The sequence below is a fragment of the Peromyscus eremicus genome, chromosome 12 (genome assembly GCF_949786415.1).
Source record: "Peromyscus eremicus chromosome 12, PerEre_H2_v1, whole genome shotgun sequence".
NCBI lineage: Eukaryota > Metazoa > Chordata > Mammalia > Rodentia > Cricetidae > Peromyscus > Peromyscus eremicus.
The window spans coordinates 9,204,995-9,230,650 of NC_081428.1; the positions used below are offsets into that span (position 1 = coordinate 9,204,995).

At 38.5% G+C, this 25,656-nt stretch overlaps 1 non-coding gene across 1 annotated transcript; it reads left to right on the forward strand.

The window, feature by feature from the left end:
• Positions 1 to 8,967: 8,967 nt before the first annotated feature.
• LOC131923016 (U6 spliceosomal RNA) lies at positions 8,968 to 9,073 on the forward strand. Its single transcript, XR_009382473.1, has one exon. It is a non-coding gene; the product is annotated as a U6 spliceosomal RNA (small nuclear RNA).
• The last annotated feature ends 16,583 nt before the right edge of the window (positions 9,074 to 25,656 follow it).

The following is a 25,656-nucleotide window of genomic DNA, read 5'->3' on the forward strand; positions in this document are numbered from 1 at the left end:
CTAAAGGGGTAGTGACCCACAGGTTGAGAACCACTGGCTTACGTGGTATCAACAGGCAATGTAGAACTAGGAAGAACAGTTAGAAGGCTACTTGCAGTTAATTGGTTGTTGGTGATCACGATGGAAATGATGACATACTTCAAAAGCAGAATTTACTGTTTTCATTGAATGATTGATTGTGAAGTAAAAATGTAGGAGAGATGCTAAAGGATTTAACTCTGAGATTTAGGCTGAATAATAAGAAAGGCAAGTCAGTCTTAAATTGAGATAACTAGACTGCAAGAGGCATGGAGGGCAAATAAGGAGGTCAATTTTGGGCTTTTCCTGGTCAAGACACATCAAATATTCAAGTGGAAATGTCACTTGGGCAATGAGTTGGACATGAGCCTGGGAAGTGATGCAGATAAGAGTTAAACATCTGGTAGTTGTTGGAAGCATAAAATATTTAAAGCCACAGGACTAGATGAAGTGACTAAGGAAGGAGGTACAGGTGGAAATCCAAAGACAGAGTCTGGGTTTTCTATATCAAACATCTGCTGCATCCTGAGCATCCCTGACTCTTGAGTTCTTACTTCTTTATACATTTTCTTTCCTTTGCCCTGGACCAGTTTCCTTTGCTCATAGTGCATTTCATCCCCTCGGAGCTTTCACAATGTCTAGCCCATCTCTATGCTTTTGTAATCACTTTTCTACTGCTTTGGAAGTTACTGTTTGGGGCTTGAATGCCACCCACAGTCTCATGTGTTGGACACTTTATCTCTAAGATCTTGCCACTGTGGTAGATGGCAGAGACTTGAGGATCTGGGTCCCAGATGAAGAATTTGGGTCGTTGGATGGGTTGGATGGATATTGGGATGACAGCTTCTTATTCTCTGTCCTTGCTTTTCAATCTTTCTCCCATCCAGCATGAAGTGGGCAGCCTTTCTAGTTGAGAGGTTTCCTGCTTTGTTGCTCTGCCTTGCCCAAAGCAATGTAGCTGACTGAAGTTGTGAGCCACAGTAAACGGTTCCTTCTTTTAACTTAATTATTTTAAGTATTTTGTCACAGCAGCAGAAAACTGACTAACCTAGAATTGGTTACCTATTATTTATTGTATGTATGATTCTTGAGGGTAGGGGCTACTTTCCATTTCAATAAATATTTGCCACATGAGTGGGAGTATAGATTATAAAAATGAATCTACTTATCTATCCTGTCATAATTAAAGGCCAGGACACAGATTTTGATTCTATAATTTGTTCTTATGATACCTATTAAAACAATATAGTATATACTATAGAATGGTGACTATGGAAAAAGCCCTGTAGAACAAGGAAGTTTTAGTTGTCGGCTAGCCCTGTATTTACCATTTGATTAACCATCTGGAGGTTGTTTAATATCGTCAAGCCTTGGTTTGCTTTCCTGTGAAATAGAATTCACATTTTTTTATTGCCATCCTAGATTATGTGCATGAAAACACTTTGTAAGCTTTAAAACACTGTAAAGTCTGAAATACTGTTATTATTTGTCTCTCCAGAAAGACATACATCGTGAACCTGCCTTTGCCCCAGGTGCTGAGCACGAAGATAAGGTGTGTTTATGATCAGAGTGTGCCGTGTTTCAACATGCACTTAGAGTCCGTGTAGCATATGGCAACTGAGCTGCTGTTGAGGCGAATCTCCTTTCATTTTTGGAACAGTAAGGCTGCCTGCTATTACGTTTTATATGTTGTCAGTTACAGCCTTCAGAGAGAAGTAGCGCAGTGATGTCAGATGTAGATTAAAAGGAAGTAGCACTGGCCCCAAATGAAAGCGGTTGTGGTGCTCTGGCGAGGTGGATTCTTGAGTTGGACCGTGTTTGCTTTCCTCCCTGGTGGCTTACCAGCACACATTCTCACTCAGCTGGCTTGGGCCTTGGAACCTCTTTTGGAAATTACAGTCCAAGGCCCACTTGTGGCGTTGGAAGGAAATCAGGAGGGCTGGCTTATCTTCCCTGTTTGAAACCCACTGTGCTTATGTCTTCCCACACCCAGAGTGACATCTGCCTCCAGCAACGCTGGAGCTATCGATGGCTTCTGCCTTTTATCTCTCTGTTGTTTTGGAGACATATTCTTATGCTACAGCTCAGGCGGGCTTCAAATGAGCTATCCTCCTGCCTGAGCCTCACAGGGCTCGGGTTATAGGTGTGCACTGCCATGTCCGACTGGCTTCTTTTAAGGTTCATGTATTTCTCAAATCAGTTCATTGGGAGTTCTTGGCAAGGAGAAGTATTTTTTTTTTTGTCCATCATACTTTTAGGATTGTTTATCTTTATTCATCTAAATGCTAATTGGAGGCAGATAATCTCTTCTTATATGCTGGGTGAATCAGTTTAGGAGTTTTGGGGACTTTCTGATGTAATGGCTGTGGCCTGTTTTTACTTTGCTGTGTTTCCAGGGAGCTAAATTTTTTTGCTGGAAAGAACTCTGAATCTTAGAGCAGTATGGAATGTAAAAAGCATCTACGCAATCAGCAACTCTTGTCTAGGGCTCTCAGTGGAGGCTGTCAGTGTGAGTCTATTTGGGGACTTGACTGCAATCTAGTTCATAACTGTGGCCTGGTTTCCAATCCAGGCTGACAACCTTTAATCTGCAGGTTGGCATTTGTCAGGGGAAAATACAAATGAGTCATTTCAAATCTACCATTGCTTTTAGTAATAACTGCTCAAATATGTGTTCTACTGATGGCTTTTCTTCGTATATCATGTGTAGAAAGGGAAATTATGCAGCTATTAATAGAATTAAATAAACTTTCTCAAAAATACTAAATGGCTTCCTTAATAATTCTTTTTAACTCCCATATTTTGAACTCTAAGAACATTACTGGGCACCTTATAAACCTTTTCCATAACTGGTAAGTTCTGGAAGGTGAATTTATTTTATTTCAGTGGCTATAGATTCTATATCCCCTCTGTTTTATTTACCTTTCACTTTTTAATAATAATGCTTTCATATTCCTGGGGGACAAACTTCTTTTAGTGTTCTACATTTTTCTTTCAAAATGAAAATAATATGTAAAGCTATTACTTAAAAGTTACTTTATTCATATAGCTAGTAAGTTACTTATGTTTTTTATCTTCAGAATTTTCTCAGTACATTTTTTCATACTCCATGATTGTTAAATTAGAACTATTATTCAAATTTAACTGTTAATATTTCAATGGAATATTAACATTCATTTTGCCTCAGGTAATATGTGGAAAAGCTAATAACCATTTCCTTCTAAAACTTTCACAGTCCCAAAGGTCCCCATTAGCATTTTTTTGTCAATGCTATGTATAACCAAATAATATTAATTTAATTGGTTTTCTAGCTCACATTTGTTTCACTTCTAAAGTGCCAGAGGCCACAAGGACATTTTCTCTTTCTGAATGTGTAATTGGTCTTAAAATGTATCCAACACTAACCATGGTTTACATCTAAGAATGTACCAATAACTTTCCTTTCCAGGTGTCATTCTTATAGCTTAACTCACTTACCATTTATTTGCTATTAGTATTTTTAATGTTGAGAGAGCGACAGAGGTTAGACTTGTCTGACATCCACATATGGCAAATGACAAGGTTAGGATTGAAATGTAGATGGGTCATCCCTCCTGTCTGTGATAACAGGATGCTGGAGTAATTTGTTATCCAAGCTGATGTACGAGGAGTCAGCGTGGCAATCTGCTTTCACTTGTGGCCGCACTGTGATTATACTGTCAATGAGTAATGAGCCAAACATTTGCCACAGCAAGGATGAGCCTGAAAACATTATGCTAAATGAAAAAAATATCAGACATGGGGAGAAAAATATCATTTAAAAGTGCAATCTCAAAAAAAACCCAAATATTCAGATACAGAGGGGAAAAAATACAAAACAAGAGTGGTACCAAGGCTAGGGGTAGTGGGAGAAATTGTGAAGCTGTAGGTCAGAGGGGGAGATTCATAGAATGGACCCACTTAGAGCACTAAACAACTGCTGGAGGCTATGAGAGATCCAGTTGCACCGTGACTGGGATTCATGCCAATTGACTGCATTTTGCTCTGGTTAAAAAATTTTAAAAACAGGGTTAACTGAGATGATGGTTAATTTGTGTCATTATAGTAACCTTTATACTGTGCTCTATAGCATCATGTCTATTCCTTAAATGTTTAAAATAAAATTTATTTTCAACAAAACCATCTTAGGATCTATGTTATTTCTTTACTTGGGTGAGGCTATATTTAGGTCAATCACTAAGGGACAGGTGTTGTCTAGTGATAGTCAGGCTTGTGGGGGATATGTTGGAAAGTGTGAAACATGTTTTAGTAGATTTTGAATGAATTTTGACTAATGAGAATATATTAAAATACACACATGAGACATCTGGACATGGTGATACACTCCCACTGTCCTAGAAATTGGGAGGCTGAGACATGAAGTTCAAGGCTAGACTGGACTAGATATCAGGGTCCTGTCTAAAGAACAATAAAAAACATACAAGGCATGCATAATCTAAAGAGAAGAATAATTTATTAATAAAGAATAGTTTTGATACACATGCTGATAATTTTTTTCAGCAATTAACTCTATATTGATGGTAGATAAGACCAAGCACCAATTGTAAGTTATTTTGAAAGCAGGTAGACATAGTATAATTGTGCTTCTCTGACTTCATACATACACCAGGGCATAGATGGAAATAACAGGAAGACAAAAGAGGCAAAAGGTATGTTGTAAGCACCTTCACAAAGTTGTGTACTCACTTGTGACCCTCTCCTTCATGATTGGTGCTACATTGCTGGTTACTTGTGATAGATTTATAAAAATCACTTATTTTTAACTAAAGAAACATTTTGGGAGAAACAGATTTGTGAGAGATCATGTGAAGACTTCCTTCACTGCTGTGACAAAGTAAATTGTAAGACACTACGATATAATGAAAGACGGCAACACAAGCTGAGGGAGATGGGGAGAAGGCATATGTTTCATTCACAGAAGAAGAGCCCCTGGTACATGGCATGTCAGTCAATATTCCTTTACACTGGGATGGGAACCCACCTGCTCACCTCATGCTTTTCAGTTCTGTAGAGTTCTACGAGGCCTGTGGATATGACCTTGTCCACGGCTGTGATTGACACAGGGACCCAGGAATGGATTATTGTTAAGGCTCTGGATGTGGTGGTGACTGAAACAGGGCCATGTTATGGCTCTAGACCCACCTGTGGCTATGGTGACTCCATTGACCACCATGTCCTCAAATGTTTCATGCATTCCTATAAATGTTTGACTTTCTGTTTTTTATGCCTTTAATTCTAATTTGTGAGGAATTTTAGGATGCCTGTGTTGATTTTTCTTACATTTTTCCTTATTGTTTGTGGACAGAGCCAGGCAACATGCTATTCCAGTTGAGTGTTTAGCCTATGGAGAAACTTAACCATACTTTGCACAATCAAGAGTTCTGAACTCTCTATCTGTATATTGTTGTTTATGTTGATATTTTAAAATATATGTAATTAAATTAATATCACAGGACATTGTTTTTTATTTGTGCTTATAAAAACCTTTATGATGTTGTTAAACCATTTATCACTAGGTTGCTAAGAATGTCCAAAAGCACTGGTCTGCTTTGAGAGCTAAATGTAAGAACTGGTCAGGCTTCCTCTCTGTTTTTACCAGTTTCTCTCTCCAAACACATCACTGTCTACTGACCAATCTATTAAGCTATGGGTATACATTCAGTGAGTCCAGTATGACTTAAATTGTGGCAGCTTCTGAGTAGTCTATTTTTAATTCTTTTTTCTAAGCCATGTATAATGTTCACTTTTAAGACACAGCTTATATATTCATAAGTCAGGGTAGAAAACTCTTGGGCAAGTCTACTCAGATAGAAGGAAAAAGGAAATGAGAGATTTTGCATGTAAAAGATAAATTATTATTAGGAAAATGAAAGACATTTTCTTAAACTTTGGAAAATATTCACTATGTGATGAATTTCACAGCATGTATTCTCTCTACAACTAACAGTTGTGCATAGTATGTCAAACACGGGAGCTGCCTCTTCTCTTCTATTTTTATATTTCCACCATTTGCTTCATTATCTTATAGTCTCTTTATAATCTTTTTACAAGCTGTCTTTGCCACAGATTGCCTGGAGTAATTATTCTACAGGCGAAGTTAAAAGGGCACAAACTCTAAATTTGTACTGGGCATGAACCTAGAGTCCTTCTTCCTAACAAGAAGCTGTTTAAGGCCAGAGTTTGTGTCTTGGCTCCTGTTCACCATCTCAGCCACACCACATGCTCCAGCATGTATAGATAGATAACTCTAATTTTTTTATGCACTAAGTTTATGGCTGCATTTTTTGTTTTGTAAATTTTGATTTTGTGGATTTTTTTATATGAAAAACTTTGCAAGAATATTTTGATTTACCTTCACATCAAACCCCAGGTTTCATGCAAGATTATCATCTCAATTTAAAAATAAGGAGACCACACACCAGTGAGTTCATCTCATGTGTGGAAGACTACCATTTCAACATGACTTCTTCATTTCTAATTTTCTTTTTATTTCAGTATATTAGTTACTGCAGAATTAATTATTGCTGACCTTGTTTTAATGCACTTTAAAGATAAGAAAATTGTATTTTTTACTTTCATCCCACAAGTTAATTTTAAAGAATTCTGAATTTTATCTTTAGTTCTTTGCACAAAATCAAATATTCATTAAGGAATACTAAAGAAAAAATGAATGATTAAAAATTAGAAAATATAATAAGACATTAATGAGTCCTCAGAACACACACACACACACACACACACACACACACACACACACACAGTGACTAATTTGTGAATACCGCTACACTCTATAGGTATAAAAATACTGAATTCAACAAGTGATGCCTGTACAATTGAATATCCTATGCAAAAGAATGAAGTTTCACTCTTTCTTTTGAGTATGCAAAAACACTACTTTAGGTCATAAAACTAAATATAAGATCTAAAATCATACAACTCATAAAAATATAGCAATAAAACTATGACTTTTAGGCAAAAATTTATTATAGTTAAAAAGTAGGCATAATAAAAGGAAAAATATTTATACATTGAACATTGTCAAAATTAAAAACTTTGGTTTTCAATGACATGCTCAGAACAATCCATAGGATGGAAGAAAATGCAAACCATACAGCTTGTGACTGACTTTATACAGAATGAATGAGGAAATCTTCCACTTCTATAGTAAAAAACAATCTGATTTCAACATGGACCTCCAGATTGAATAGTTATTTCTCCAGAGAAGATAGATGTGCAAGCAGCTAACAAACATATGAAAGATGCTTGATGACATTAGCCATCAGACAAATGCAAACCACATTTTCACATGGCATCACCTTGTACCTGCTAGGATGAATGTTGGAAAAGATTCAGGTGACAGGTGTTGCTGATGATGTAGAGACATTAGGATGTTCACAGTGGTGAGGAAAACCAAAATGATACAGATGTTTGGAAAATAACCTGGAAATTTCTTAAAAGGTTAAACACAAAAGTGCATTACATAACCCAAATTGAGCTGCATGAACATAGTATTATTATTCATAATTGGTAACATATGGAAGAAACTTGTTTCTATAAGCTGATACGTGGGTAAATACGTTTGTGTACAATAGAACATTGTCAAACAATGGAAGAGTTGAGGTTCTGATATTTAAAAAATTATATAACTGGTCCCAAACCAGTCATAAAGAATGTAACTGGTTTAAAACAGGTTACGACAAAAAATCATGACAAAGTGGACTTTACAACAAAAAGCAAGAGGATTCATAATGATTCTCTCCATCTTATGTATATTACTTACTGAACTAGCCTGTTCATTTTTCCCTTACCATGAAATTTTTGGGAAGCATTTCTGGTCATGCCCCTCTCCATTTTGGAGTAGTTAATTTTTCCTTTGTTCAGTGCTGAGGCATAGGTCCTTGGCATATTCTTCTTTTCTTCTGTCTATATTTGGGTGTTTCTTGTGTCCTTGGAAGTTTTCCACAGAAGCTCATGTCTCTTGTATAGTTTCTGGAATATTTCCACCTGAGACAAAGAAGAAACAAGGGAACTCTGCTGAAGAAATAATATGACTTTCCAAGGATGGCAAGGAGCAGAGAACTCTTTATAGTAGCTGTGATTGACTGTTTTTCAAGACCCAGAACCCAGAACACCCCAGAGATATCTAACTTGATAAATTTGATGGGATCTGATTTGATCTTTTCTGATTTTCATCATTTTTTCTTTCTTTCTTTCTTTCTTTTTTTTTTTTGAGACAGTGTTTCTCTATGTTGCTTGGGAGCCTGTCCTGGAGCTTGCTCTGTAGACCAGGCTGACCTCGAACTCACAGAGATCAGCCTGCCTTTGCTTCCCGAGTGCTGGGATTAAAGGCATGCACCACCACTGCCTGGCTCTGACTTTCATCTTAAAGAGAACCAAGTTGATTGCTTTTTATTTAAACAGATTGTATTCACAAAATAGGGCAAATCCATGTACAAGATTTTACCCTTATTACTTTCAGACAAACATCCAGCACCAGAAAGCGTTTTAGATAGAAAATAAAAAGTAAAAATCAGATTGTGTGGGTGAAACAAAATCGGAGAAGGTGCTGCGTGTTGAGACTGCTGTTTAGTTCTTACATTTTTATTTTGGAGCAAGAACCAAATAAATATTGTCAAAGTGGAAACAAAATAGTTTTTAGATTATCAGATCTCTAGAAGGATGGGTGATGGAAGAAATGAAAAGCAGACTCAACCATTAGAAAAATGTAAAAATAAGAAATTAAATTACTTTCCATGCTACAGAAAGCACAGCGAACTGCACTGGACTGTAACAATGTATCCTCTTTCTTTTGTGCTGTTTCCTACCCTTGCACAATGAGAAACAAAGCAGACAATTCTTCAGATTGCTTCCCTCCTCCTGTCGTCTCTCTAGGTGAGATAACTCAATTATGTGCTTGCTTAAGCAGCATGTATACTAAAATTGGAACGACACAGTAGATTCTCACGGCCTCTGAGCAAGGGTGACAATAGAGGTTTATGAAGCATTCCATATTTTCCTCAACAACTCTATTATTACAATAACCAAGCCAAGTAAAAACACAACAACAATAATAAGGAAAACTGTAGGCTAATATCCCTGATAAACATAGATTTTAAAAAGCCTTAATAAAATAGTTACAAACCAAACACAGACACACACCATGAGTTATTTTGTAAAGCAGTAAGTGCTTTTCTCCCCCCCCCCCACTGACACTAGTAAAACTTTGGTCTCTTTGAATAGCTTTAGAAAGTTTTGAATTATTACTTTAGGCTATAAACATCACAGCCCAGATTCTTATAAACACAACATGAAATAAATACAAAACTGCATATGTCTTTGGCACTTTATCTAATCACACCCACAGAAAAGGTTGAGGTTTTCAATCGAGCTAAAGAAATTACCAATACTTGGTCTTTTTGAGATAATAGTTCTTATCTGAATTTTAAAATAAAAAGTAGACACTAGTCCAACTGTTTCAAGTATTTCAATGAATAAATCTTACATACAAGTTCTTGATTTATGGAAATTCCCAATACTTAAATATTTGTTAGGATACAAAACTTATTGGGGAGATGATGTAATGTGGTGGTGTAACCAGGACCACATCTTTGTCTCTTGAATCTCTGAGGTCATTGATTAATGTGATCAACAGAGAAGCAGACCACAGATCTGGTTAAGCACTCCCTTGTTTTATTGGCAATTTGGGACCTTAGGCTTAATGCTGGGGAGGGAATCTGAAAGCAAAAAATCTCACACTTTTTATTTTTAAGGAAAGATTGCATTGGTATTTTGTCTAGGCATGGAGAAGACAGGATGGACTGAGAACAGTTGAGAAGAACATTTAATTTAACCATAGAGTCAAGAGTTCTTTACAGTGATAGAGTCAAGAGTTCTTTACAGTGAGATCCTTGAATTGTCTTTGAGGTGAAAATTTAGAAAAAAATCAATCATGTGCTACAAAATGTATTGTGTAGCTTTGTAACCTGAATGCTGAAAGAACACTTGTTGTTGTTGTATGTGGTGTGTTTGTATGTACACAGGCAGGCCAGAGGTTGCTGTTGAATATCTTCCTCAATTGATCTTCACCTGGGTTTTTCAGACTATCTAGGCTGACTGGTCAGTGATCTCCAAAGATCCACCTACATCTGCTTCCCCATCACTGGGCTTTCAGATATATGCCACTTTTTTTGGTGTGCATTTTAGGGATCTTAGTTTAGGTCCCCATGCTCATGTAGCAGGCCCTTTATCTACTGATCCATCTCACCATCCTGAATTGTTGCTTTCGAGTGAACTATTTAACCCATATACAATGTGAAAAGTGATGACATGTACTTTTTTTGCACTATTCCTGTCATTGGATCATTTTCTGTTTGTTCTGCAAACCCTGAACACTGTGGTTTATCTGGATGAGCACTGATGGTCTCATGTGTTGAATGCTGCTCCTGACATAAAATGATTAAATCAACTCTTAATTGGTAATAATCTTATGTTAAGTGAAAAATCAGGTTAGTGCATCACATGACATGAGTAGTTTCAAAGAATCATCAGTCATCCTCCCACTGCCTGTTGGGAATATGAGTTCTTGACAGTGTTTTCATTACTTGGGTGTGTATGCCTTCTGAGAAGATGTGTAGAACTACTACTGGATGTGACTTGACATGATTTGCATGTTTGAAAATCATATACTGTAGTTCTCTTGTCTTGAAAGGGTCAGAAAAAATAAATAATTAATATATGCTAACACAACTCACATGTTTTGTTATTGTACCATAAAATTGGGGAGTTGTTGGTTGCAAGCACAGGCTTAGTTATTATGAAATAAGTATTGTCTAGGTTACCAGCATCAACATTGACATAACTGAGCCTAAATAACATGGCCTTCTTTGGGCTTTTGCTTGACATAAATTAGATAAAGAGACAACTAGCTTCATCTGAATTCTGTAATTAAAGAAATAACCAGTTACCATTCTTATTTATGGTCTTCCCAATATTTAACAAATTACATTCTGTTGGTGATACAGAACTACAGAGAGGGAACTCACTTTATCTATAACTGGAAGGACCAGTCCATAAGCAATGTGCTGCTGGTAGGCCTATACTCACATACTGTTATAGTTACCCTGCTTGCTGTTATACTAGAATGACAAAGTAAATTTTGTAGCAACGGCAGACAGTGTTTATAATAAAGCACTGTGGTAGTTGTGACATTAGTCAGTGTATAGACTTAATAACTGGATCATTGCTTTTATGAGCATCTTTTGGGTGTGGCATACCCAGCGGAGAGGAATATCAGAGCTCTCATTATACATTTTAATCACTGTTATTCTCAAGTACTGGAAACTGGGTCATTTTCTCACTGAGCTTTGTGGGAACTTTTTTTTTAATCATTCCATGAAGACAGTAGAAATTATCTTAATTGTTTAGAATTGCCAAGTGGTGAAGATCTGGAAATTTAATATCTTCTTCTAATACTCCTCCTTCACTACCTCAGGCACTTTCTCACTGAGGTCTGTTTATTTCCTAAAACCTCCCCTTCTTTGGAATGCTATTTCTCTGGTCTAGGCTAGGAATTCCCTGGCCTTTACCTGGTGCAAGAAATATTCTCATGAAGACTATTTAACCATGGAGTCAAGAGTTCTTTACAGTGAGATCCTTGAATTGTCTTTGAGGTGAAAATTTAGAAAAAAAAAATCAATCATGTGCTACAAAATGTATTGTGTAGCTTTGTAACCTGAATGCTAAAAGAACACTTGTTGTTGTTGTGTGTGGTGTGTTTGTATGTACACAGGAAGGCCAGAGGTTGCTGTTGAATATCTTCCTCAATTGATCTTCACCTGGGTTGTTCAGACTATCTAGGCTGACTGGTCAGTGATCTCCAAAGATCCACCTACATCTGCCTCCTCATCACTGGGCTTTCAGATACATGCCACTTTTTTGTGTGTGCATTTTAGGGATCTTAGTTTAGGTCCCCATGCTCATGTAGCAGGCCCTTTATCTACTGATCCATCTCCCCATCCTGAATTATTGCTTTTTCTTTGATATAGTTTTTCCAGATCATTATTGTAAGAACTAATGTCTTATGTCCAACCACATTTGATGCATTTAAATCTAGCAATTGTGCTGCATATGCACAGAGAATGAGCATGCAAGATAAACAAGAATAAATCATCCCACTTATGATATTAATAACCTTAGGAGAAAACAAACAAAAAGCAACATGATAAAGGATGTAGCAATGTTATACCTAGCATTCTGTTGTTTTGTTTTTAATTAAGACTTACGAATCTTTACTTTGTATATAAGATTAAAGTGAACATTCTATATTCAGCAAAATATAAAATTATTTTTTCTTAATTATTGTGTTTAATTTACCCCTCTGCAAAGGCATTAGCACTGTTTAGTATAAAAGGATCTGTTAAACACTCAATAAAAGAAGAGAAGACTGGTCTTACCCGCTGTCTGCCTGATGGAGGTTGGCCACACAGGAAAGAGTTCCACGAGAAAATGCAGGGTGTAAGAAAGACCTGGGAATCTTTTTGTCAACTAAATGTAGAAGCTATTCATTAGCAATTTACAGTTCATGTCCATGTGCTGTAGGTAGTTTCAATAACTTATCAGTTGCTACACCACTGAGGAAAATGACACTTCCTGCCCCAACTACCATTAACTGCCAAGAGCTCCTCATGGAGTGGTGGGACCTCATTAGTACATTCTCTAGCCACAATTGTATATTAACTGGCTTGTGATTATCATAGGATACTTAAAAAATTCTAAATTTATTCCTTGACAATTTCATGTATGTATAAAATATATTCTGATTATACCTACCTCTACCATTTCTGATTCCCTTGCCATCTCCTCTAATCCTCCCCTTTCTCCTTAAAAGTCCCTTGTAGCGGGAATCTTAAAAGTTCTTATTAATAAAATCAAACCTGATGCCAGGTATTGGGGTGAACACTGGAAGATCAGAGAGACAGAACAAGCCACAGCTACCTCACCTGGCCAACTTCTTGGCTGATCTTGTTTCCTCAGACTGGAAGCCTCTGTGTCCTCATATCTGAATGGCTCTCAGCTGAACTGTGCTGCTCAAAACCTAAAAGCCTAACCAGCCAAAATGCTTCTAGTTTCTGGTCCTCATGCCTTATATACCTTTCTGCTTTCTACCACCACTCCCTGGGATTAAAGGCTCGCTTTCTGGGATTAAAGGCGTGAGTCACCGTGCTTGGCTGTATCCTTGAACAGATGGATTTCTGCCTCTGGAATGCTAGGATTAAAGGCGTGTGATACCACTGCCTATCCTCTATGTTTTATATTGTGGCTGTTCTGTCTCTGACCCCAGATAAGTTTATTAGGGTGCACAATATTTCGGGGAACACAATACCACCTCAGTCCCTCTCCTGATTTTATGTCATTTTGTGTTGTGGCCTATTGAATTAACCAGGGATATCCACATGACAGGTGGTTTTAGCTAGTCACTAGAACATAGGAGATTCACCATTGTCTACACCACTGAATCCAATGACTCCTTCTCCATCAGCATCCATCTACAAATAGTCAATAGATCCCAGGCAAGGGATCCTTGAGAGCCCCAACCACCATTCATGAAACAAGATTAAAAGGCCCAGTCTTGTGAAAAAACAAAACAAAACAAAACACAGTTGCAATAAATTCATGAGTGAACCAGTCATGTAAGGCCAAAAAGATACTGTTTCACATCCCTCTTCCTCATTATTCTTTCTGTCTCTTCTTCAGGGTTGTTGCCTGAGCTTTGGAAGGAGTGATATAGATGTCTTAGGGATGGGCATTCAACAGTTACTTAATCTCAGAACCTTGAGTAGCTATGAGTCTCTTCATTCTCTTCCATTAGGTGCAAAATGAAGCTTTTCTGAACAAGGTTAAAAGTAGTACTTGTCAACAGGAATACACAACTATTTAGATGGAACTTTGACACCACATTTATTTAGCAAAACAACAAGATTAAGATCCACTCCTTCAGCCGGGCGTTGGTGGCGCACGCCTTTAATCCCAGCACTTGGGAGGCAGAGCCAGGCGGATCTATGTGAGTTCGAGGCCAGCCTGGGCTACCAAGTGAGTTCCAGGTAAGGCGCAAAGCTACACAGAGAAACCCTGTCTCAAAAAAAAAAAAAAAAAAAGATCCACTCCTTCAAAGCTCCACCGGCTATGTTTAAGAACATAAGGCTAATAGTAAGAGTGCTTTATAATCAAATATAAAAATTTTGTGGCATTTAAGCTGTTATTTTGACTATTTCATCTATGTTAAAATAATAAAAATGAAAGGTTAAAATGAGATCTTAAATATCAGATCAATATCTTCATTTTTAGTTAAGCAATAATTCATTTCCTTGCTTATATTTTATTTATTAAACTATCTTCAGCTCAACTGCCACTTTTGAGTCAGACATTGGACTGTGTCTTAGGGATAGATACGTAATAGAGGCATTGCTGGCAAGAACATGGAATTTGGAGAGAAAAGTAGAGAAACCATGAAAAAACTTTAGTGTAATATAGCAGGGGTGATGACTTCAGAGGAGAGGAGAAATGTCAAATTGTATGAACCAAAGAAGTTCTCCTGGAGGAGATGATGCTTCTATTGAAAGTCCAGAGACAGATTGTTGGTGTTTGCCAGACACACCTCTGGTCGCAATGTTTCTCAGGCATTGGAAACAACATAGAGGAAGTCCTGAATTTCACCTCCAGTATTTGTGAACATATTGTGCAGATAAGTAGTAAGGTAAGGGAATGTTATTATTTTCATTAGATTATAAATAAGAAATTATGTGAAGTACTTCAAATAACAGGTGATATATCTGTGGAAAGGAGAAGTTTGTTTTGTGAATGGTTTCTCACTTTTTATTCTCTGTTTCTTTGTAACATTAATAATTTCAAATTGCCACTTATCCTTTGGTCAGTTACGGTTGTCTTAGTGAACATGATGTATACTTTGGAATGGTAGGAGGGAATACACTTTGCTTGGATTTCAATGAATAGATAGGAAAAGAGTGTGAACATGAGTGGTATGTTCTTGTAGCAAGCTTTATGGACAAGAGAAGGTGAAAAATGGAGGATGATTCACCTTTGCACATCCCATGTCTCATGGGCTTTGCATGTATGCCATCTACTGTTATGTAACAAATAAACTTAGCTACCAACTATGCATTTATTATCTCAGCATAGATCAGGAGTCTAGAGCAACTGTGCTGAATGCCCATTTGATTAAAATCTCTCTTAACTCTAGAAGTCAAGTTGTTGGCCAGTTGATTTCTCATCTAGGTATCGAGCAGAAGTATCTACTTTGTTTCTTCAGGTTTAGGGAAGAGTCTATTTTTTTGGTGCTATAGAAAATACCTGGATGTTCAAAGCTTTTAGTGTGGGAAAGGGGAAGCTGAAGACTGGTGGTATGGGTAGAGGTATGGAAAGGAGGGAGGGAGTAAAGGAGAGAGAAAGAGAGGGTGAGGGGGAAGAAAAGGAGGCAAAGGAGGAAGAAGAGGAGAAAAGTTTGAGTTTCTCTTTATGAATATGTGAGGCATATCTAAAAATACCTCTTTGATTAAATCAGCTGACTAGAGGACTTCATTACAATGATAAATTCCCTTTACTTTTGCCCTAAGAGACAACATAATCATGAGGGTGCTATCCCTTCACTACTATCTATTCTTTGGTTTAAAAGTGTTATAGATTGTGGTGCTTTGAATACGAATGGCCCCCATAGGCTCATAGATTTGAACACTTGGTCACCATGGAGTGGCATTGTTAGAAGGTCTGGTCTTGGAGTAGGTGTGACCTTTTTGGAGGAGGTATGTCACTGTGGGTGGGCTTTGAGGTTTCAAAAGCCCAAGGCTGGTTCAGTGGCCCTTTCTCAACCTGCTGCCTGTAATCCAAATGTAGACATCTCAGCTCCTCTCCAGCACCATGTCTGCCCACATGCTGCCATGCTTCCTTCCATGCTGATAATGGACTAAACCTCTAAAACTGTAAGAAAGCCCCAATTAAGTGCTTTCCTTTATAAGAGTTACCATCATCATGGTGCTTCTTTACAGCAATAGAGCACTGACTAAGCTGAAATTGGCATCAGAAGTAGGGTATTGCTGTGACAGGCCTGATCACGCTGCTTGTTGGTGGAATTTAGACTTTGGGACTTTGGATTAGGAAAGCAATTGAACACTTTAAACTGGGCTTAATGGGACATGCTAGTAGATGCATGTAAGACTGATGCTGAGAGCAATGTATATTATGAGGGCCCAGCTCAAGATGTTTCAGAAGAGAAGAGTATTAGTAATTGGTCTAGAGACACTTCTTGTGATATTTCAGTGAAGAATACGGCTGCTTTCTGTCCTTGTCAAAAAAATATGCCTGGGCTAAATTGGAGAGTTTGGGATTAATGGCACGACAGAGGAGATTTCAAGGGGACCTAGTACTGACACTGTCATGTGGTTATTAGTGGTCACTCTTATGCAGATCTATAATGAAAAGGAGCAAACTGAGCAAGGAAAAATACAAAGTGTACAATCTGAGGAGAAAAGAGGCACCAGGAAATGTAATAGACTTAAGTCCTGTGCTCAAGGAGACAAAAGATTAAAGAAAAAACCTGATGCTAAATGGAATTAAGGGAGTGGTGACCTCAGGGCAAGGCCCCACTCAGCTAACCTTCCAACTTGTAGAAAGGAATTAAAGAAAAGCTTAAGCAGTGAAGGAACCCACCAAACCCAGAAAGCTGATGACAGCATAATTGAATGAGGCGGTCGTGTTCGAGGCCCAGCAAACAGCAGAACTTGGCAGCTTCATCTGTGTGTTTCTGGCTTTAGATTCAAAGATACTAGAAAGGGGTTGTGGAATCTCTCTCCATGCCTAAAGAAAGCCACTAAGGCCATACATGTGTCAGGGGTGTCCCTGCACAGAGGCTGAGAGAGGTCTTTGTGTGAAAATGTGAAGATGAAGTGTTAGAGACCCCAAGATGTTGAAGAAGACAGAACCATGGGATACTTGTCAAGGAAAGCTGCAGACTGTGTGGAACCAGCCCAAGAGAAAGAAGTATGTTGCTATCAACAAAGCTGAGAAGAGTTGGAGATCTGAAGAGCCCTTTGACATTAGACATGGAGGTGCAAAGTTTGGAGTTTGCCCAGCTGATATTTGGTCTCACTATTCTCCCTTTCTCCCCCTTTGGAATGGTAATATACATTCCATGTCATTATATGTTGGAAGTATGTGATCTGCTTTTTAATTTTGATTTTGCAGGGGATTATGGTTAAGAGATTGCCATGAGTCTCATAAAAGACTTTGTACTTTTTAAAAAATATATAATTTTTTTTATTTTATAATTAACTTAATTTCACATATCAGCCACAGATTCCCCCATCCTCCCTCTTCCTACCCTCCAGGCCTCCCCTGCAATCCATCCCCCATTCCCACCTCCTCCAAGTCAAGATCTCCCCTGTGGAGTTCTAGCATAGGCCCCAGGCTCCAAAAAGCCAGCCCATGCACCAAGGACAGGTCCAGGCTCTACTGCCTGGGGGCCTCCCAAACAGTTCAAGCTAATCAACTGTCCCACTTATCCAGAGGGCCTGGTCCAGTTCCATGGGGGCTCCTCAGCCATTGGTTCACAGTTCATGCTTTTCCACTAGTTTGGCTATTTGTCCTTGTACTTTTTCCAATCATGGCCTCAATATCTCTCCCTCATACAATCCCTCCTCTCTCTTGTTGATTGGGCTCCTGGAGCTCCACCTGGGGCTCGGCCGTGGATCCTGCATCTGCTTCCATCAGACACTGGATGAGAGTTCTATCATGACAGTCAGGGTGTTTGGCCATCAGATCACCAGAGCAGGTCAGCTCAGGCACTCTCTTGACCATTGCCAGTAGTCCACAGTGGAGGTATCTTTGTGGATTTCTGGGGACCTCTCTAGCACTCTGCTTCTTCCTATTCCCCTGGGGTCTTCATTCATCATGGTATCTCCCTCCCTATTCTCCCAATCTGCTCCTGATCCAGCTGGTACCTCCCACTCCCCCAAGCTCTCTTTCCCCCGACCCTAGAGAGAGAGGAGGAGATGGAGACTTTGTACTTTTAAACAGTATTGAGACTGTTACAGAGTATGGGGACTTTTGAAGTTGGACTGAAAGCATTTTTTGCATTATGATATGGCTACAAGATTATGGAGCCAGGGAATGGAATGTGATGGCTTAAATGAGAATGGGCCCCATAGGCTCATAGATTTGTATGCTTGGTCACCAGCAAGTGGCATTAATAGAGGTATAACCTTGTTTGAGTAGGTATGGCATTTTTTGGAGTAGGAATGACCTTGTTGGAAGAAGTGTATGTTGTTGTTTGTTTTTTCTCTTTATCTCTTTGGTGGTCCATCACCTAGCTCCCAAATAAATCACACACGGAGGCTTATTTTTTACTTATAAATGCCCAGCCTTAGCTTGGCTTGTTTCTTGCCAGTTTTTTCTTAACTTGAATTAACCCATCTGTCTTTTGCCTCTGGGCTTTTACCTTTTCTTACTTCTGTAATATTACTTTCACTCAAACTCCGTGGCTGGCTATGTGGCTACGAGGCTGACTCCTGATGTCCTCCTCCTTCTCTGACTACTTCTTTTTTTCTCTCAGATTTCTTCTTCTGTATATTCTCTCTGCCTGTCAGCCCCATCCATTCTTCCTCCCTTTTATCTCACTATTGGCCATTAAGTTCTTTATTAGACCACTAGGTATTTTAGACAGGTACAGTAACATAGCTTCCCAGAGTTCAACAAATGCAACACACCGTAAAATAATATTCTACAACAAGTGTGTCATTAGGGGTGGGCTTTGAGGTTTCAAAAGTTGAAGCTAGGCCCAGTGGGCTCTTTCTCTTCCTGCTGCCTACAGATCTAGATGTAGGTAGAACTCTCAGCTCCTCTCTAGCATCATATCTTCCTGCATACTGCTGTCATGGTTCCCAACTATGCTGATAATGGACTAAACCTCTAAAACTGCAAGAAAGCCCCAGTTAAATGTTTTTCTTTATAAGAGTTGCCATGGTCATGGTGTCCCTTCATAGCAATAGAACACTGACTAAGACACAGATCCTGTGTATACCCAAACTGATAGATTACATAAAGAGGTACATGATACTGGCAGGCATCCTGAGGGCTACTACAGGGCCCTGTAGCCAAAAGTATATCAACTGTGCTGTGTGTGCTTAATGAGGACCTAATGCTTATTACCACTACCAAAAAAAAAATCAATAAAGGCATCTAACATTATAGAATTAGTAAGGAGAGAAATAATTTGATAAACATGTAGAAAAATGCTAGGCTTCAGGAAGGCTGAAGGATAGTTATTTTTAAAAATATAATTTTTTTGTGAATTTTATGTATGTATACAATGTATTTTGATGATATCCACACTCTTCTTCCTCATCCAATTCCTCCTGGATCCTCCTCATACTCATTTCCAACTTCACTCCTTTTAAAAAAAATAACACACCAAATCTAGTTAGTACTGTCGATGTGCACATGGATATGGGGCCATCCATTGGAGCACGGTCAATCTATCAAGAGCCACACCCTATAGAAAACTGACCTGCCAGGCGGTGGTGGTGCATGCCTTTAATCCCAGCACTTGGGAGGCAGAGACAGGTGGATCTTTGTGAGTTCAAGGCCAGCCTGGTCTACAGAGCGAGATCCAGGAAAGGCTCAAAGCTACACAGAGAAACTCTGTCTCGAAAAACAAAACAAAACAAAAACAAACAAACAAAAAAGAAAACTGACCCATCCTTTTCTAGCAACCCTCAAGTGTCAATAGCTCTTCCTCTAGGATTGGGAGCTCTTTTGTCCTTCCCCAGTCCACCCTGAAATGAATGTCAATTGTCTTGATCTTGTTCAGGAACCATAGCTGCTATGAGTTCATGGAAGCAATCATCCTGTCATAGCCAGACACACTGTTTACCTCTATTCCTCAATGGCCTTCGGCTGTTACAATCTTCTGCTCTTTTATCCAGGATGTTCTCTGAGCCTTGTGGGAAGGGTGTGTGATACAGATGTCTCATTTGTGGTTGAGAGCACTAATGGATAAAAACTGTCAGCTTATCAATTGTGATTGCGTAGTGAGAAATTTACACAAATGGTGAAACTTCACCCTTTATTCTTAGCACAAGTGTTGATTTGTAAAGTTAAATTTATTTATTTACATTCCGAAGCTCAGTTTCCCCTCCCTCTCCTCACAGTCCCTCTTTCTGCCTCCCTTCTTGCCCCCTCCATCTACTCTTCCTCTGTTTCTTTTCAGAAAAGGACAGGCCTCCCATGGATATCAACCAGAATGGCATAGACTTTTAACTGATACAAAAATAAAATAAACTATATACTGTAGTGGGGTATTGTGATTTATTTTTACACATGTACGTATTATGCTATGTTTAGATCAGGTGAGATACATCTATCACCCCAAAGATCGTTTATTTATGGCAAAAATATTTAAACCCCTCCTTTCTACATATTTGAAATCTGCCATTCACTAAACATGATTATTGTTGATGTTGGTAATTATTATAAAAGAAAGGACATTCCTGGAGGAATCCCCCCTCTGTTTCTTCTGTGATTTATCATCCATAAAACAATAGGAATAATAACTATGTTTAGTCTGGAGCTGACATACAGACTTGTGAATTAGTCATAGTGATCTCCTTGGAAAAAAGGCCACAATTAGATCCATAAAATAAGGATAGCGAAAATGCAAAAGGTGAGGGCTGTGGGGGAAGGAAACAACTTTAAATGATCAGAAAATGAGTATTAGGTAAGGGAAGATGGTTGGTTGCTTTTCCTAGAAACACAATGAAAATGGTACTTTATAGTGTTTAAAATATAGAAATTGGCTCTGGAAACTTTGCCTCTGGTGCCATACATTTGAATACTATTAGAGAGCTGTATTTTATTTTCTCTGTCCCATTCAAGAGACCATAATCAGAATAAGTAGATGTAAGACTCAGTGGGTCAGACTTGGCAGCTGAAGAGGTTCCTCTGGTAATTAGTTCTCCCTGGAAAAACATAGGCAGCCACAGCTGCCCTGTCTCTGAAGGAACTGGTGCAAGGAGGAGCCATCAACATATGCACACATTGCCCTTTCAATTCCATCTTCCAGGAGGGATGCATCTCTGATTGCCTCTTCAAATTTTGTGTAGTTACTGCATTTATACAAACAAAGAGTAGCTGTGGAATATGGAGGCTTCAGAAGAATGATAATGTTGGATACAGAAGCAGAAGACAGAAGATCAGACCACAGGATAACAAATAATAGAGGAAGAGATCAAATAGTATTAGTAAGATTATAGAAACCTGGTCATACTGAAGAGGACACCATCTATTCAGTACTGAGGAGATTAGTGATCCAAAGCAGCAGTTAGATAAAGTGTGTGTGTGTGTGTGTGTGTGTGTGTGTGTGTGTGTGTGTGTGTTTTAATGCTTTGCAGATAGACAAAAATCTACCTCTCAAACTGTTTAGATTCTGGTGTATTAACAGTTATGCATCAAACATTTATAGACTATATTTTGGAATTTACTCAGTACTATGAATTTAATGATCTATGGTAAAGTTTTAGAACCCAAGGAATTCACACTCTTGTAAGTGTGAGAGGCAATAAGAACAGAGATTTGACTTTATATTAGAAATGAACGCTCTGAACTATCAGCCAGGGATTCACATTAATTCAGATTATCCTCACACTCCAAAGAGATAGGTACGTATGGAATTACATTATTTTAGGACAAAGAAAATGAAGCATGAACTGTCAAGTGAATTGCTTACATATAGAAATGTAAGGCTTGTGAGAAGCATCTTCCCTTTTTCTTACTCTTGACTTAGTCCTTTCAGAAGGAAGACTGTAAGTTACTCTGCCCTCAAGTGACCACATCTAGAGTGGTCTGAACGGGGGAATGGGTAAGTTACAAACAACCAGTTACATTTGCCTTCTATAAATGCAGGAATGTCAAATAAAATGTAAGAAACATGATGTTTTAATTTAATCTTCAAAGATTACTGAGAATTTCATATGTGAGTACTATATTTGCATTATTTCTATCCATTCCTCAATTCTGGGACTCCTACCAACTTCCTCCCAAGTTCATGACTTCTTCTCCATTAATCATTGTCTCTCTTACATACATACACACATATTTATATATAGATACAGTCTCCTGACTTCAGTTAGTGTGTGCTGTGTGTATTTTTTAGGACTGACCACTTGGGATTAGATAACCCATCGGAGGGTTCATTGCTGGGCAATGCTGATTTTCCTTCTATTAGCTGCTATTAATTGATTGTAACTCTTCATCTAGTGATGGAGCCTTAGGAGATTTATCCCACCCACATTGGCATGTCAGTTGGTGGTGCCATTACTCAGGTCTTGTTTAATCAACCATATTGTTGAAATTTTTCTGGGTGGAGTTCTCCATCATATATAGAATCCAGTACCTTACAGCAGACATCTTCATTCTCTGGCTCTTACAATCTTTCTTCTCTCTGTTCTGCTATTTTCCCTGAGCATTAGTTATATGGATGGTATTATAGATGCACCAGCTGGGATTGGGCACTTCATGGCCAGTTATCTCTTTATTTCAAACACTTGTCACTTTCTGTGATGGTATCTGTTTACAGCAAAAGAAGTGTCTGTGATGAGTGGCGACAGTGACAATTACCTAGGAGTATAAATGACACGTTAATGAAAAAAAGCAGATCAAAAATGTGTGCCTTCTATGAGATGCCAATATTGATATTTCCATGTTGTTGTGAAAGCTAATTCCTGGAAGTTTGCCTCTTATTTTGAGCTCAGACATGAAAAATGTGGAATTTGGTGTTTCATGACTAAGTTATACCTCTGTTATAGTACAGCTATGTGTTTCTGTCCCAGATACTTATTTTAGTTTTAGACAATATTATTTCCCGTAAACTAGAGTAATAACACTCATCTTACTTAACAAGGATTTAAACAAACATATTTATACAAATGTGTACACACACAGATACAATTTCAAAGCTGCTCAATTTAATTAGAGGCTAACAAACATATTTTGATTTATGTAGGACTATGAGTCATAAGATTTTTTTTTTTTTTTAGTAAAAGAAGAATGATGAATTAGAAGTCAATTTTGTTTCAGGCCCATTATTAACTAGAGATAAATACTGGGAGACAACCAATTAAAAAGAGACTTTCTAACACAATTGGAGTGCCTAGTAAAACGAACTTACTTGAAGCAAATTGCAGCCTGGATGCATCCCACCCATCCCCAATTGCATGTTGCAAGTCTAAGATTTCAGGTGGAATTCAGACCTGCAAAGCTCCTGGTTGGCAACTCCTGACATGTGCCCCTCCCAAAGTTGTGGGTTGCTGCTTCTTTGAAGCTTTCTCTAAAGGTTGTGGATGTAGCTAGCTAGCGCTCTGGGTCTGGTTCTGGGTCAAGCTAATGGCAGTTGCCATGGTTCTGATTCTGACTACAGTTATCACGGTTACCATTCACTTTTGTTACAAGAGATGCTATTCCCTCTTGCTTCAAAAAACAATTACTAGTGCATCATTCGCTGCTGAAGTAACAAGAAGAAAGCTGTCCCAAGGGAGAAGACATCGAAAACTCTGATTCAATTTAAGCCCCTGTGAGCGTTTTTGTGTGTCACAGAAGGACGTTGACATTCTTGGAAAACAGGTTGCACTTCATTCACTTTGTCTAAAATTTAACCTTTTCATTTCCTGGTTGCTTTCAATTTTGTGACATTTGACCTTGAAAACAAATGCTCTGCATTGAAATCACGCCACTCCTTCCCCTCTCCAGAGTTCATATTCAACTCTATTAAGTCCGTGTCACTGACCTTATTTTAAATCATCGATGACTTCAGATTTGGTGTCTCTTCTGTTTTATTATAAGTACAATTTGGTATGTGGTTTGCTGTGATTTCAATATTACTTCTCCTTAAAAAAATTTCCCAGTTTTTAAAACTAATGTACTTCTCATAATCATTCTTTCTGGAAATAAAAGAAATGTATATTTATAATTACATAAGTAAAGAATTAAGAATTGAATTTATAGAAACTGCAACAAGTAATATCTTATAAACATGATTAGAAGAGGAAAGGATCGGTCTAGGAGAATTAGAAACACACTGTCACAGGTCTGAACTGATTATTGGTTCCAATGAATCAGGAAAGTGATGTTAATAAATTTTACTTCAGTCTGGAGATCAAATCTCTGATTGCAGGACATGATGAGGGAAGAATACAGAAGCCTAAGGAAGAGACCCTTAGTGGAAACATATCCTCATAACACCATACTCATGGAAAGTGACGCCCCATGGGTAATCAAAACTCATACAGAAGTTTATGATGTGGCAAAAGGACTAAGTGTCCTTCTTAGACTTATTACACAATATTTTTTCGGGATAATAACTTCTAAATGTAAAACATCCTCCCAATAAGCTTCAGCCCTCAGCACTATATTAGCTGTTCCATGAGAATACATGTGCCAGATACCAGATCCTAGATGAGATAAGATAAATCACTGCAAGTGGAGCTCCAGGCCAGCTGGCATCCTTGTGTCTACCTTAGCCTTGATGTTCTCTGAGCCACCTATCAAGAAGGTTAAGAAGAACTGAATGTGGGATCTGACCAGTAGATGAATCAGTGTTGTACTAATAGGAACAAGAGAGTGGAAGGCTATTCTCTCTCTTGAATCTATTGTCTCACATACCTGTATCAGTGATTGGACATTCTAGAGAAAAAGAAAGGCAGTTTTTCAAAAGAGATAGTGTCTTAGAATATGAGGAATAGGCTGACCAGAAACCCAGGTAGGCTGCCTGTGGACCTCCTGTCTCTCTGTTCCCCCAGACCCACAGTCTTGTCCTGAGCACTACAACAGCATACCAGCTGCAGCCTTCCCTCACCCCCGTCCACATCTCCTTTGGATTCACAGACTGTCTCCTCCTAGCCTCCATTCCCCATTCATCACTGTATCCCAGACCCCAACTCCAGCATACACTAGCTGCTAACCAAAGGGCCACCCCTCTCAGGGCAAGAAGTAGGCTGAAGGCAGATGCACACCTTTCCTTCTGCTCCTGAGGTCCAATCCTTCCAGCCTCATCTCCAGCTCTGCAGCTGGAACCTGCTGCAGTCTCCTTTTCTTTATGATCCCATCCCTAACAGATCACCAAGACCTTCTCCTCTAACTTTCTTTCTCCAACTCATTCCAGTTTCCCAGCCACCACACCAGCAGGCATTCCATGTGAACACACCAGCTGAACAGGCCAAGAATACAGCCAATACACAGCAATCATACTCTCTGAAAATCCAGAAAGGAAGCAGAAACCACCTACCCAACAAAGACAAATCCAGAAATCATCACCTAGACTTTAATCATCACAAACCCAGATGACGAGATGCCAACATAAAACACAATCAACAGTCAGGCCAATATGTCTTCCCTAGAGTCCAGCTATCCTATCACAGCAGGCCCCAAATATTCTAACATAGCTGAAGCACAAGAAAAAGACCTTAGAACGGTTTTTTATGATTATGATAGAGGTTCTTAAAGAAGAAATTAATTAATCCCTTAAAGAAATCTGGGAAATCA